This window comes from Bidens hawaiensis, unplaced genomic scaffold, assembly GCF_021521415.1.
Source record: "Bidens hawaiensis isolate Kalapana, Puna unplaced genomic scaffold, B.hawaiensis_p1.1 tig00004477_1, whole genome shotgun sequence".
NCBI classification, from domain to species: Eukaryota; Viridiplantae; Streptophyta; class Magnoliopsida; order Asterales; family Asteraceae; genus Bidens; species Bidens hawaiensis.
This window is the reverse complement of record NW_027491270.1, coordinates 685,987-697,976: the sequence shown is the minus strand read 5'-3', so window position 1 is coordinate 697,976 and position 11,990 is coordinate 685,987. Positions and strand designations below refer to the sequence as shown.

At 35.8% G+C, this 11,990-nt stretch overlaps 1 long non-coding RNA gene across 1 annotated transcript in view; it reads right to left on the bottom strand.

Moving 5' to 3' along the window:
• Window positions 1-5,413: 5,413 nt before the first annotated feature.
• Window positions 5,414-11,990, bottom strand: part of LOC143626685 (uncharacterized) — a 208,634-nt gene continuing 202,057 nt past the window's right edge. Inside the window, exon 3 of the long non-coding RNA XR_013152465.1 lies at window positions 5,414-5,427. This is a non-coding gene — a long non-coding RNA (uncharacterized LOC143626685). The remainder of the gene's footprint in view (window positions 5,428-11,990) is intronic.

Here is an 11,990-nt window from a genome sequence, read left to right as displayed (position 1 = left end):
AGTCTACCCGAAATAATGTAAAACAACAAAGCATGCCCGAAATTCATATACTTAGACAAAAATATCTAAGTGTGCTCCGAAAGGTTATAAAACATCAAACCTTACCCGAAAATACATATTCAAACACTTTTTGACTTAAACTGAATAACAACCATATTTATCATTAGAAATCATTGTTTAAGAGAAAGTGGTGCATTTAGAGATCAAATTTCAGTTATCATTCCTTTCAAAACAGTTTCTTTCCTTTTATGTAAAAGATATCAATCATGGGATCATATTGACTAAGTAGCTTCTCAACACTTCATTCTCAACATTATTATGACAGTTTAGACCGGTTAACAGTAGGTCTAGACTTAGCATGAATTTCATTTCTTTGGTGATATGATTAAGGTTCATTTAAGATGCATAATACTAAATGGATAACAGATATTGTTTTCTGATGCTCCATATCTATTCTCAAGGCTTATTTGGCTTTCTCCAGATCACCCTGAATTGACTCCGACCCCTGGATATATGGTCAAAAATTTTAATGACAAAACAGTTTAAAGATTTAGATATTTCTTTTCAAGCTTTACAAACATATGTGAGGTTGAACGTTGGACTTATTAGCCACTATAGTTGGACATACATGTCTTTCATTCGGAATGTTTAAAGGACTTATATGATTGCCTCCACCCCTGTAGTTATATAATTAACCCTCAAGTTTGCATTTTTCTTTATAAAAATCTGTGAACATTTATCAACTTTTGGTTGAGTAAATATTTGAAATAATCTAGTTCACATTTGTTCTTTGTCATTCTCAAATAAAATATTTCATTTTTGGTGACCAAATACCAACGGGCTCGCGTATGACTGGATAATCACTTTTATTCCTATCATTTGGAAAGACTTATCTTGGAACATGCATAGACAACAATGTAACTCCACATTAAGTTTAGCAATTTCTTTATATTTATATCACCATAGATTTTACACATCATGGGAAAGAAACCATACATGTCATTGACGGTACTAAGTGTCTTTTTAGCCGATTAAATCCATATGATTAGCTAAATTGTCAATGTACTATCATTTCCCAGTTTAAAAATTCCATCACCCCAATTACTCTTTATTGTCAGGTAAATGGTTAACCTGTTTGTCCACAAGTGGTTAACAGGACCAAACATATATGAGAATGCATGTCCTTTCAAATTAGAATAAATTAGAGCTATTGACATAATTTTAAGTGAAAGAATAAAAACAAATTACAATTGCCTCGAATGCTTTCAGTCTTTAGGTCAATGACTATCCTTTCAATCTGAAAACAGATGACAATACCAAACATATACAAGTATATGTCTTTCCAACTTAAGCAAATGACATAATTTTAAGTAAGAGTAACCTTTTTGAGTCCTTTCATTGAAATCCCCTTTTAAAGATTCTATAAATCTTTGAACTGAATAGTATTATCATATCTCTGCACCATTAAACAACTTTCTCTGTTTTATCATAATTGTATTGTCCAAAGGATTTCTAAAGAGTTTTCATATGAGCATATCTTTTTACACAAAAGCACATTTTCATACAACCACAAATGTAACATATTCAAATCAAAATCATCAATGATATCATTAAAACAGACAAATTTTACAGAATGCATAATCTAACAAATTCTAACAATATAACATCAGATGAAACACATAATCAAGATATCAGACAAGCACACATTTTAAATAGATCAAATCAGGTACTTATCTAGACATCATATACGTTCACTAATCATTATCCTATGCATCAAAAATACCTAGGATTATCAGTTAATCAATTAAGCACACAAAAGTGAACAACAATCATAAGCACATTCATACATACCAATTACTTAGATCCTCTATCAAAAAAGTCAATTAGCACATAGAGGCACACAACATTAATTTAGACTTTGAAAAGATAGTCGGTTTGAACAACAAGCACACATCATGAATCAGACTTCATTTGAGTTGATCATTCCCAGGGCTTTCAGAAGAAAGTTGAACGTGGTTCTGTCAAGTTGTTTTGTGAATAAGTCAGCCAAATTATCACTTGTATCAACTCTTTTCACCTCCATTAATCCTTTTTCACTATAATCCCCTATAAAATGATGTCTGATTTCAATGTGCTTAGTCTTGGGATGCCGTACATGATTCTTAACAATAAAAGATGTAGCAGTGTTATCAATGCAAATAGGGGTGTTTAAGAAATTCAGACCATAATTCAGCATCTGATTCTGAATCTAGAGGACTTGTGCAGAGCAGGCCGATGCATCAGTATACTCATCTTCTGCAGTTGAGATTGACACAAAAGTCTGTTTCTTGGATTGTGTTTGATCCCTTTTTATCACGTTCTAATCAATATCTATATGTTAATATTAATTATCCCGATCTAACTCTCAAATACCTTAGTTCGATTGCTATTAGTATGTAGTATATATTATCAGTATGTATGTATGTAATTATAATGTTAATTTAAGCTTTGAGTGAGAGAGATCTGCAAATACGTTAATACTTTATTAATTTCTCTCTCCACTTCCTCATTTTACAAGTGAACAGTGGTTCACTATATATAGAAGGCGACCTGGTTCGCTAACATCCCCTAGCGAACCAGCATCCCCTTCGTTAAATAAGTTAACTTAACGAACCTCCCCTGATTCGTTAACATCCCCTAACGAATCAGGAGGGAATACATTATAATGTCTTAGTTCGCTAACATCCCTAGCGAACTAGACTTAACCTTAACGAACTAGTCTTAGTTCGCTAACATTCCTAGCGAACTAGACATAACTTTAACGAATTAGATAAATATAAACATTAAATATTACATTAAAATATCAAATAAACATTAATGATAATTACAAAGACCCTAGACGCAAAACCGTGCACTAACAGACACCCCCTCGTCTTGAGCTCTTTGTCTTTAACTTATTTGAAACGCTTTGTCTGCCAATCTCTGCAACTATGAATCTCATGTTCATGGCATACACGAACAACTCGTTGGAATTGCATAGCCAGGTCGTAATCTTCTTGGCGTTCAAATAAAATATGTTTTCTGTGTAGCAAGTCATTGTCCGTCTCTGATAAATTAACCAACCACATTGGATCGATAATTTGATGAGCTCAGTTTGTAGTCCTCGACCACGAACAATAACGGCCTCGCCAGTACGAATGTCATAGTACCAACGGTTGAAAGACAGATAAATATCTTGAGACATTGTCTTCACAGGAACCCTTTTCATTGTCTTTGGTTGCTTCACTTTCAAAACAAGTTTCTTCCAGCCGGTCCTTGGATCAATCTCATCAGTACGTTTACGTCTTGGGACCTGGGGCTTGAAGAATTTGAAGCCATGATTGACCTCGAACAGTAAGTGTTGATGAAACCACTCAGTAGTTCGGTTACCCCCACGATTGATAAATGGACGTCTCACGAGGGTGCGTACATCCCAACGCGGTAGTGTTAACACATCCATTATCCTCTCGTAATACTGGACACCTTTTTCCCATTTCACAATACATACCTTAAGGTCTGAATCATAGAGCCAGGAGACAATATCACCATGTACCTTAGAAACAGTCTTGAAGGTAGTCATCTGATTTTCCTTAATCCAAGCAGCAGCGGTATCTTTTCTTTCTTTATCTACATACCAAAAAGCACTGATGATCTTACCCACTTTCTGACGTTTGAACCATCTTTCAATGTCATCATCAGTCACTTCTTTGAGTGAAGGAACAGTCCGTTGCACAATCTTCTCCAGTTCATTCTCAGTCTCCTTAATTACGTCTTCATGAAATACCGGAGCACCTTGATCAACATTTACGTGTTGATACAAGTCCGGGTACTCATCAGCTATCACATCCTCCATCTCAATCTCCTCGTTCTCATAAATAAAATCTGTATCCATAATTAACGGATCAACATCCATTTCATCCTCATTGATCACTTCAACATCGGGCTCAGTCTCTAATGCAGTCAGCTGATCGTCATTTAGCCCAAGTAGAATCGAGATCTGCTCCCTTATCAAAGATCTAATCACAAACTCACCGATCTGTATCTCATCTCTGTTCACCACACTTCTAACCATCCCCAATTCATCAATAAATATCACCGTGTTAGCCTCAATCATTTCTATTGGCTTGGCAGCTGTTGGATCTTGAAATGAAATTATCTGCTTGTTTGAATCATCAGCGCCACTAACACCAGCACCAGAGGATGAACCATGCGATTGTTTAGGCTCACCTCCTGCATCAGACTCGTCAGGGTCATCATCGTCATTTTTGAGTTTCTTGAGGGCATCATCTTTACAAGTCAATTGTAAAATCAACTCATCTTGTTCCTTTAATTTCACCCCCTGAGACTCAACAATCGTACGTAACGCCTTGGTCTCCTTTTGACAGAAAGAAATATAACTCATCATCTTTCGTTGATTCTCTATGAGTCGTTCTTGAGTTTGTCGGTCAGCTGCCATTTGATTTTCATATAAATGTAGCAGATTAAGCAGCATTTTCGTTTGTCGACCTGGTGGCAAGTTGTATACAGATGGATGAACAGGTTGAACAGGTCCTTGAGGCCGAGTGATTCTCATGAATGAGACATCACTAGGCGGAGGTGGAGGAAGAGTAGTTGTTGGCAGAGGAGAAGGTCTCATTGAAGTGGTGGAAGAAACTGTAGACAACACAGCAGGAGGCCTCGGTATCTCGGTCAACGCCATTTGAGGAATTAAACCGAGCCTCTCATGTGACACCATCGTCATGGTCAAGGTAAGCATCGGAGGCTAGTAGTCAGCGGCACCGCCGAGCTTTGAGTAGTTGATTGACGAGGTGGTGGTGTTCCAATAATTACACCAGCCCCAGAAGACACACGGGGCTTCTTTGGTGGCTCACCAGTAGCTACAGCTTTACCCTTTCGTTTTCTTTCTTGCTGAGCTTTCATGGTGGCAGCTAGAGCAGCATCAACTGCATCTTGTTGTTCTTTCAAAGCTCGCTCACCAGCTCCATCATCACCATCACCGTTGTTACCATCATCATCTCCACCATCATTGTTCCCACCTTCTCCCCCTTCACGCTCGGAATCCGAATCATCATGGATCCAGCGCTCATTAGGAGGACATACATAATCTGGATTGATTATATGACCAATCATCCGTTTGTCCTGTGGCTTATCCTTTCGATAAATCAACATCCGATGCACCATTTCAGCTTTCATATGTTCCATATCAAGAACATCGTTCACTAATGATCGATCAATCACCAAATTCGGTATCAAATCCTGAATGATTAGTTGTAGAAAGCGAGGATACATTAAGAAATTCTTTGACGGTAGAGTTTGCTGAACTTGCTCTTTCAGATGATCAAAGATGAGTTCTGAATAGTTGAAGGCTTGTTCAGGATTAGTGCAACAAAAGCTGATTGCAAACTTAATCTGCATTCATCAAAACCTCCGCGACGTCCACTCATACAATGAAGCAAGACATGCAGCAAATACTTGTAAGGTGGACACAAACCATTCTTGTTCAACATTGACCGACGAATATCACCCCCATAATTTAATCGTGTAAATAAACCCCTTACCAACGTCCTGTCAAATTCACTCAGGTAATCATCAATATCGTCAAATTGAAGTACTCGACGAATGACCTCAACATCAATCGTAATAGGGATCTGATTAATTGTAGCTTGAACCCAATTATTTTCTTCAACATATACCGCCGTGTTCCAAAACTGCCTGATTATACTAAGATACACCTTAGGTTTAGCAGTGATTGCATAATGTATCTTCGAACGGCGTAAGAAAGTCAACATAGCTCCGAACGTTCTCAAATCAGTCACGTCGTGATCAACATAAGCACAGATGTTGTGCTTCTTATCAGACGGTAATAAAATCATGTCAGCTTGTTGATCTTGTTGTTGTGGCTGTACTTGAATAGGTTGTTCCTGTTGTGGTTGATTTTGTTGTTCTTTTATCAGCCATGTTTACTGTATAAATAAAACGAATATGAGAATAGATATCACAATGTATAATCAAAAGATATGTGTAATTTATCTAGTTATGCGTATAAGACGATTTAAATCCATTAATTAAATTAAATGAATATTAAAATTATTATTTTTTATTTTTTTTAATGTCATTCATTAAGAATCACACTGATTCGTTATACAAAGATAACGAATCAGGCAAATCGCTATCAAGTAAATATCTTAACGAACTAGACCTAGCGAATCACTAATTAATTTTAACGAACTAAGCTCTAGTTCGTTATACTTAAGCGAATCAACTTCTGATTCGTGTAACATTTTATTCGCTAAGCTAGTTCGTGTAAAATCTTAACGAATTGGACACGAAACAGTTTCAATTCACTAAGACTAACGAATGGTCAAAATTAAGACTTGTTCTTTGACTTCACAAAGTCAAGGTCAAAATTAACATGAACAACAATAGTCAACATCTTAAACCCAGATTCAATTAGACCATAACAATCGTCGAATCAACAAGATAATCAGCTCGTTGGGCTCGGAAACTCACTAGTGAATGTAGGTGAATGAGATTGAGACTCAATACCCAAATGTGCTAATAATCAAACGAACCAACAGTGAACATCAAGAACACACAACAATAATTAACCCAGCAAACAATAATCAAATATTGATTAGAGTCCACCAAGGGTATCGGAAAGTGATTCCGATCATAATGATATCAAAATCATACAATTAATAACATAAATTATACACAAAAGAGCTTCAAAGGTTCAAAACCCTTAAAACCCTAAAATTACATAATTCAACAGTTAATTCATTATCATTTTTGACGAAAATGATATCGCCAAGAATATTTATACCTTAGAAACTCAAATTGATCTTTGAAATGTTCAAACTTAAAGATCGAAAATATCAGAGAGAATTTGAATAGTTTCCTAAAGATGAAGAAAGAAGACGAAGAGTGGAATACTATTCGTTTTCTTGTCTTATATAGCAGTGCACGAAACCCTAGGCACAAATTGTACGAATCAGACGATTCGTTTAACTTAAAGTTAGCGAATTAGCTCATTCGCTAACTCAATTCGTTATCTTATGTTAGCGAATCACAATGTGATTCGTTAAATTAAAGATAGCGAATCAAGACATGATTCGTGTCCTGATTCGTTAAATATGCATAACGAAGGGATGATTCGTTACAGAGTGCGGAAGCGAATAAGGTTAGCGAACCAGAAGCTAGTTGGTTATCCATACACAACGAATGGGAGTTTAGCGAATTAAACTCTTTAATTTAATATTAAACTCTTTTATTTAATTTTAAATTAAATTATTAAATGAATAAATTAAGGAGTTAAGGAATTAAATAATAAAAAATAAATAAAAGAATGTATTTTTGTATAAAGAAGACGAAAATATTTTTGGTATTTTGTAAAAATTTAGAGAATTAAAGAATGTATTTACAGAAGAATATCCAAACTATAAAAATAGACAATCTTTTTGTATTTTTCAATGATTTTATCCAAAGCAGTACAGATTTTTGTAATTTTGTTGAGTTTGAGCAGAGAATCATATTGACCAAATTACCCTTCCATGACAGTTTTATATTTCAGCGATATTATGACTGGCGATAAGTCGGTCATTGGTATTGTTGTCCACATAAATCTAATAACACACATTCAAGTATTTTTGAGATATGATTAAATAGTTCAATTAGAGCACAGAATATCAGAAACTATCAGCCTCTAATCTCGGTTCAAGCTTAATTTGATTTTTGCCAAATCACCCAAACTTGACTTAAACCATTATATTGTTGATCAAAATTTTGATACCAATTGTATAAATTTTGAGCAATGCATCAAGTTTCCTTTACTGTGAGTGAGTATGCACGAGTCCATCTGTCGGGTTACATACATTGTATCCCCTGGGGTCCGTTTCTTAATGGTATTAAGACGCACGCAAGGGAGGAACAATTGTATGACTAACAGCGGATTTTGATCAAGTCAGTAATTTAAATTGTACGAAGTACAGCGGTGATCAAGTTTAATGACTTTGGTTTTGCTCTAGAAAGTGAGTGAAATATTCATGCATATGAATACCCAGATGGTTAAGCCGCATAAAGACTCACAGTGTCCAGAATCTTAACGCTTGTTATTTGCTTTATTTGATTTTTGTGTGATCAACAAATATAAGGCTTGAGTATGACTGGTTATTACATTTCTGCCATCCTCACCAAGACTTTTGCTAAAGACTTACACCCCTTTCAATTTTGGCATTTCTTTATGTTTATATCACATACTTTACTCTACTTGGTTGTTTTAAGACCTACCAATGCACCAATTCAATTAAGCACGCAGTCTTTTAAGCTTACTTTTTACTGAATTTGGGGTCAATATAATTAATGTACTATTATGTTCCCTTTTTGCTTCAAAAAACTCAAAATTTTGAGGAGCATAAAATAAAGAAAAGATAAATTTAATCGCCCAGTTAACTTAAGTTAATAAATAAATGGCTAACCATCAATTCACGAGTGAATCATAGGACCAAGACATGCAAGCATGCTTCATAAACTTAAATAACCGACATAATTTTCAGCGAGAAAATAATCTAAAAATCTTTTTGGTATTTCTCTATACAAACTTTAAAACACAATATTTTTGTCTTTTTCAAATTTCTTATAAACAAAATAAACTTCACAATCTTTTTGGATTTTCGGATTTTTCTGTAGAAAAACATAAATCACATTCTTTTTGGTTTTCTAGAATTTTCACCCCCTAAAACCTAAAACATAAAAAAAATAAGACTAAATCTATAAAGCAATTAAAATATAATTATCCTAATTTTAGGATCTCAGCAAGGGTCTTCAATCCATTTAAACCAAGCAAAAAAGTAAAACGTGTTTTATCAAACGCTTTGGTAAATAGATCGGCTTTTTGAAAATCTGTGTGTACTTTCTCAAGATCAATTAATTTCTTTTCATAGCAATCCCGTATAAAATGATATCGAATCTCCATTTGTTTCGTTTTAGAATGTTGTACGGGGTTTTTAGTGATACTAATAGCAGCAGAATTATCAATCAAGATGGGAGTAGTAAGAAACTTTAAACCGTAGTCGCGAAGATGTTGTTGTATCCACAGAACCTGGGAACAGCAACTCGAGGCTGCAACATATTCAACTTCGGCGGTTGAAGTAGAGACCGTTGTCTGCTTCTTACACTGCCTGGAAACAAGCCGGTTTCCTAAGAATTGACATCCTGCAGTCGTTGATTTGAAGTTAGTCTTGCATCCACCATAATCTGAGTCTGAGTAGGCGGTAAAATCGAAAGTATTCTCTTTGGGGTACCATAACCCGATGTCAGGCTTTCCCCGTAGATATTGCAAAATACGCTTGACCGCTGCCAGGTGAGTCACTCGGGGACTAGCTTGGTACCTAGCACACACACAAACAGCAAACATTATGTCGGGTTGAGAAACAGTTAAATACATTAGAGAACCAATCATAGCACGATAAAGGGTCGGATCAATGGTATACTCCAATTCATCCGGTGATAAATTGTGACCCACTAGAAGAGGAGTTGAAGGGATTTTTCTGGCAGTTATCTTGAATCGGCTCAAGACGTCGTTCACATATTTAGTCTGATGAATGAAGATTCCCTTATCAGACTGGTGAACCTGCAGCCCTAAAAAGAAATTCATCTCTCCCATCGAGCTCATTTCGAACTTGGTTTGCATGGACTTCTCGAACTCCTTACATAAAGTGTCGTTTGTAGACCCAAAAATAATATCATCAACATAAATCTGGACTAGAAGAAGATCGTCACCAACAGTTTTATGAAATAAAGTGCAGTCAACAGTTCCTCGTTTGAATCCATTATCAGTCAGATGGTCAGCGAGTGTGCCAAACCAAGCTCTTGGGGCTTGATGTAGACCATACAGGGCCTTGTTTAAACGGTAAACACGGTCAGGATAATCAGGATCTTCAAAACCAGGTGGTTGTTGAACAAACACTTCCTCATGTAGTTCACCATTGAGAAAAGCACTTTTAACATCTATTTGATAGACCTTGATATTTTTGTAAGCAGCATAAGCCTGGAAGATTCGAATCGACTCTAATCTTGCAACTGGAGCATAAACCTCAGTATAATCAATACCCTCTTGCTAATGAAAACCTTGCACCACTAGACGTGCTTTGTTTCTGACAATCACCCCTCGATCGTCCTTTTTACATTTAAATACCCACTTAGTCGGAATAGCTTTCTTGACTCTAGCAGGCTTGTCTATTAAATCCCAAACACCCAATCGTGCAAATTGCTGTAATTCCTCTTGCATAGCTTCTACCCAAGAAGGATCATCAAGTGCCTTACGAGCTGTCGTTGGCTCAACTTGAGATAGAAAGCAATTGAATTTAGCAATATTCACAATTCCCGAAGAGTGTAAATTAGTGTAAGCACACAATACGTTATTGTCGCTTGACGAAGCAACTTGATGACGTGTACGAACGCCCACATCAAGTTCTCCAATGATATTGTCTTGTGGATGATATCCATGAATCCGAAGAGTAGGATTTTCAGGAACAACAACATTATCAAATAAATTAGTGTAATGTTCACCCAATTCAGGAGATGAAGCATTATCACTATCAAGATCAATAACTTGAATCTCAGCTTGATCATCATCGGAAGAAGTAGAAGCACAGTCAATAACAATTGGAGGAACAACTTGGGAGTCTTTAGTTGGAGCATCTGATTGAACTTCAACTGCATTAGAAATTGTAGAGCTTGGAATGTTCAAATGTTCTTCAAAGTATGCTCTAACCAGATCTTCATCGATGTGTTCAGCCGAAGGAGTAAAAGAATTAAATAAACTATTGTAGTCAAACATCCAGTCTGGACCCTTCCCTTGAGGAGAAGTTGTGTACTTTTGACAGTCCACATGGTACCATTCTTCAACACAGCCAGATGTAAAATTAAATACTCTTTTCTTTGGAGACGCATATCCCAAGAAATATCCTTCGATAGCCTTTTCATCAAATTTACCCGATTCCTTCTTCAACATTATACACGGACACCCAAATGGTTCCAGGTACTTTAAATTAGGTTTTCTGTTATTTAATATTTTATAGCTTGTCTTCTTGAGTCGTTTTACTGTTAGAAGCCGATTAAGTGTATAACAAGCTGTGTTCACTGCTTCATTCCAAAATTGAATAGGAAGCTTTGAATCAGCAAGCATTGTACGTGCAGCTTCAATTAGAGTTCTATTTTTCCTTTCAGCAACACTGTTTTGTTGTGGTACATAAGGTGCACTATATTCTTGGTGAATTCCATTTTGAATACAAAAGAAATCCAAAATGTGTTTTTGAATTCAGTACCATTATCACTTCGGATTCTCCTCACCTTTTTTTTTATACAGTGATTCTATCTTAGTAATAAGGTTTTGTACAAAAACAGGTGTTTGATCATTTGAACTCATAAATAACACCCATGAATATCTTGAACAATCATCTGTCACTACCAGACAATACCAGTCTCCTGAAATACTCGCACGATTCACTGGACCAAACAAATCCATATGAAGTCGTTCAAGAGGAGTATTAATGGAATTTAATAACTTAGAAGGATGGATCTTCTTCTTCTGCTTGCCCTTTTTGCATGCAACACAGTGATCAGATAACTTAAAGTTCTTTAACGAAACACCCTCAACTAAATTATTTGCCATTAAATAATTCATCTTTCTAACATGAATGTGACCCATTCTTCGATGCCATAGAATCGAGTCTTTCTCAGTTGCTTTCGAGACAAAACATGTTTCGATCGATGTTGATATCTTAGAACTCATGTTTAAGACATAAATATCATTTGATCGTGGTGATGGCATGACAACCATGTCCTCGGGAATAATAAAACCCGGTTTCAAGATAAGACACTCTTTGTCAGTAAATATTGTAGTGTACTTTTTATCACAAATCTGCGATACACTCAATAAGTTATGATCAACCTTGTCACAATAATTTACCTTT